Here is a 4555-nt window from a genome sequence, read left to right as displayed (position 1 = left end):
CCCTTTTTCTGGATCATTTTCAGTTTAGCCTGGCTTCCCTTATAAGAATATGGTAAACCACTTATGCAGGAAGGGTTTTGAATGTCCTCCAGGACCCTGCAGCCATAACCCCCTCATCACATTGCACATTGCCTTGTGCTGGTGATAAATCAGGGCCATGTGTCCCTTCACTGCTAGTCCCAGTGGCCTGCTCAGTGCCCACCTCAGGGTGATCGATTCACAAATATCTGGAAGAATGATTCTGTCTGAAATAAAAATGATTCTTATTTTTTCAGATCATAGGACAAGAGATCCATGAGCAGTTTCTTTCTTGGTCTATGGTTTAAACATAATATAACACCTAATATTTCACAGAATCTCTCATATTTTACAATTAATCTCTTATGCTAACTTGAATGTATATTTCTCTGAACGTCATATGTCTGGATGACATCCTCTGAACCAAAGATAAGACTAGGTGAAAAGCAATGGCTAGCAGCTGCCTAATTGACCTGCCTCCAGACGTGAGGCCAGACTCTAGGTGACTTCAAAACAAAACAGTGGAGTGAGGGAGCCCTAAGGGGGCTCTTATGCAGACTATTCTCCCATGAGAGTGCAGAAATAGTGCCCAACAACAAAGAAATGTCAAGGAACCTTAAAAAAATACCCTGCAAGAGAAAGATTACTCATTTAACTTCAGAAGATAAACATGGCACTCAAGTAAGACAAATTATTTTCTTCCTTTTTGTCACCTATACTCACACCACCTAAATTTAGCTTTTTTTACCAGAGAGGAACCAGAAGCTTCATGGGAGGTGAAAGTTGTTAGCAGATCTGTGGGTAGGAGTGAGAACAGTGTACAGGTTTCACAACTTAATACTCAAAGTCTGTACACAGGAAGGAGTCTGGGATGGCTGTTTGAAGGGCTTATTGTTAGATCAAATGAGATTGTTTTCTATGGAAACCCAGTAGCTTCCTGGTCATTCCATAACCCAGTTACAAAGGCATATGTAACCATATGTAATATAGCCACATTTAGTCAAATGTTTGTTAAAGAGATCTTTTGAAAAAAGTACCTATTTATATTAATTGGGCATTATCAGGAAAACTGTTTCCTATTTACTCAGGAAACTTCACAGAAGGGCTTATGAGGGCCTTTGCTACCTCTCCTTACCTGAAATACTCAAATGGTTCAGTTAGTTAAGATGACTGAGGAGAAATCCCATGGAAATCCCAATTGGGCCTAATTCTGAAGCCATGTAGAGTTCATTCTGATGGTTGAATCAGCATGAGATTCAAATCAGTACAAGATGAAGTGTGCCAGCCTCCTGAGTCTGTAAGACAGCTAAGCAGGATCCATTTGGAAGTATTTTAAATTGTGGATCAGAAAACTACTTCTTATTTTTGAAACTCTAGGGAATATTGCTTAAGAGTTTAAGGCTGCTCAAATACCGGCCACTTTGCCTGACTTACCTGTGGAAGAAGTACCTCATTGGCTCAAGGTAGGGTAAAGTAATCCCTCCCAAATGCTTAGTCCAATGACATTTTCACCTTAATGAAAATTCTGAGTTTCTGATTAGCTATTCTATTTTTTTCTTAATCACTTTCCAGGTGTCCTCCTAATTGCTATTGTGATAGACTGAGAATCTCTAAGCCAGTTTTTTTTTTAAATTTTTTTTTTATTTCAACTTTATTACTTTGAACGTTTTTTTTTTTTTATTACTTCTTCCTCCTGTAGTGTTTTCGTGCCCCCCATGGGCTGGAATCACAAGGTCCGGCTGTCTCGTTGTCCTGTTGTTGTTGTAGAGACGGGGTCTCACTCTGGCTCGTTTGGCTCAGGGGGGTCTTGGCTGGTCTCGAACCTCTGAGCACAGATGATCCACCCGCCTCGGCCTCCCATAGCGCTGGGACTACAGGCGTGCGCCACCACGCCCAGCCTCTAAGCCAGTTTTAGATCAGTACACTTGAAAGTGCTAGGAATAACGGCTAGCATTTGTACTACATAGCACCATTTTTTTAAAGCTTTGCAACTTAAACCAAAGCCTCACAACAGAAAGAGATACTATTTAATATTCCATCCTATTTCAAAATGAACATATTCATAAATCAATTGATTAGATACTTATTTTTGATAGACAGTGTTTAAACCTTAGAAATCAAACAGCATTCTATACTTGAGGTTTTTGAATTATTATATGAAAGATACAGCCCACATACAATTAAATGCCCCTTGATAATCTGAAATAGTGTTTGAAGACAAGTAAAATGGTTTTCTGATACTTTTGAAAAAAGATGTGAATAGCAGTCCTGAACTGTAAAAGTTCAGTACTAACAATACCACAGGTAGTTACTCATCTCAATTTCTTGCAGGTAGTGAGGGTCTACTTGACTTGTCATAATGTCACCTCCATCTAGAACAATGTTCCCTGGAAACACTGGCAAATTTCTTACCAATGATATCTATATCTGACATGTCTGGGACTTGCTGAATCTTTAGCAAATCAATAAAGTGACACTGTCATACAACCAAGGAGATGTCAATGTCGCTGAAATGCATATTATATGGGATAAATGCTTTTAATTCTAGAGTGAGAATGGGAATTACTGCACCTTTTAAATGAGATTAATTTCAGAATAGCGTTATACAATTACCTATGTATCAGTTAATATGTGTTAAAGGAACCATGTGAATGTAATTTACATACTTATGAAATTCCAGTTATTTTGTAAGAGTTAAGCCTGCCCCCTCCCCCACTGCAACCCCAGTATGGGATTTTCTTCCTTCTTTACCAGAAATGATTATAGAATAGATTTTCATGGGAATTTTAAAAATTATCTAAATCATTTCAGGAGGCATTTTAAAACCCCATACACAGGGTGGCACCTGTGGCTCAAAGGAGTAGGGCACTGGCCCCATATGCCAGAGGTGGCACGTTCAAACCCAGCCCTGCCCCCCCCCAAAAAAACCCATACACAGATGTAAATGAAAGCACACAAAATGTAACAAGTTTCTGTGGTTTTAGAACCACTGTTAAGTTTATCAGTTTTTGCTTGTCTTCTATAAATCTTTGTTTTAACATTTGTACAAGGGTAATAGAGTTACTTTTTAAGGTACATAAAGGCTGTAAGTTAATGTGGTGGGTATTAAGAAGGGTAATGATGTGAGGAATTAGGATTTTGTGTGTTTTATATACTTTCATCTTCATTCAACTTCCTACTCTGGCTTACGTACTTGAATTTTTTCCTGTAAACAAATGCTCTCAACACTACCGCTGTGAAGTCAGCCACTGACTGTACCTTTTGAACACACTTACAATATTTTGCACTTTGTAAGTTTATGCTTTGTTAACTGTAGATATTTTTCTGCGAGTTATCTATTTTTGTAATCATCTGTGGTTCATCATGTCTTTTAATTCATAATTCTTATTAACTATGGTATTAAGAGGGAGACACCAAGGTTCAAAGTTTAGTTTGTACTATTTTGGCCAATTTATGAATATAAAAATTACACTGTCATCTTGCTCTAATCCATCCTACTGTAATGTAGAACAAATATCTGTTTTGAAATACACCCCAGGAGGATGGAGTTGAGCTAAATATCTGATTTTTCATTTAACTTTTTAGCTGTATTATGACCCCATGGCACCGACCTAGGGAGGGTTTTGTGGTGAGGTGCTGTAGTACAAAGGGAACTTCAGTTTTCCATAAGTTCTTACCTGCTAGCCTTTTTCTTACCTGTGTACTGTATTTGTTTACTGACTATAGGTGGATATATAATTTAAAAGCTTGGTTTAATAAACATTTAAACACCCCCCCCAAAAGACGTGAATATTTGCAGCATAGAGAAGGTATTTAGCATAAATATAGAAAGTCAAGACGTGTCTGTTTCTGCTACTTGATGCCTGGAACTCTGAAGGCTAGCATGTCCCATTCCGTGATATCAGTGAATCCTTGTAAGTAAGTATATAAGTCAGGTGTCCCTTATCTGAAATGTAAGAAATCAAAAATGTTTTGGATTTTAGAAAATTTTCACATTATTTTTGGATTGGGGGATGTTTGTATTGTACTTACTTGTCTGGGCATCCCAAGTTTGAAAAGCCAAAAGCCAAAATGTTCCCATAAGCATCACTATTGAACAGGTTTTTGTTTGTTTGTTTGTTTGTTTGTTTGTTTTCAGACAGAGTCTCACTATGTTGTCCTTGGCAGAGTGCTGTGGCATCATAGTTCACAGCAATCTCAACTCTTGGGCTTAAGCAATTCTCTTGTGTCAGCCTCCCTAGTAGTCGAGACTATAGGCACCCACCACAATGCCCTGCTATTCTTTGTTGCAGTTGTCATTGTTTAGCTGACTCAGGGTGGGTTCAAACCTGCCAGCCTTGGTGCTTGTGGCCGGCACCATAACCACTGTGCTACAGGCACTGAAATCTAGGCTTTTAATCTACCTGTCACCTGAATAGTGCACTCATAAACTCATTATGTAAATAACAAAGAATCATCAGAGAGAACCTTCTCCTCTTACATGCTTGGTGTAGGCATATTTACTTAGCCAGTATCGGGTCCTACCTAATCAAAAGAT

This window comes from Otolemur garnettii, unplaced genomic scaffold, assembly GCF_000181295.1.
Source record: "Otolemur garnettii isolate 467f Iridium unplaced genomic scaffold, OtoGar3 scaffold00451, whole genome shotgun sequence".
Classification (NCBI taxonomy): domain Eukaryota; kingdom Metazoa; phylum Chordata; class Mammalia; order Primates; family Galagidae; genus Otolemur; species Otolemur garnettii.
The sequence above is the reverse complement of the archived record's forward strand: the minus strand, read 5'-3'. Positions refer to the sequence as shown.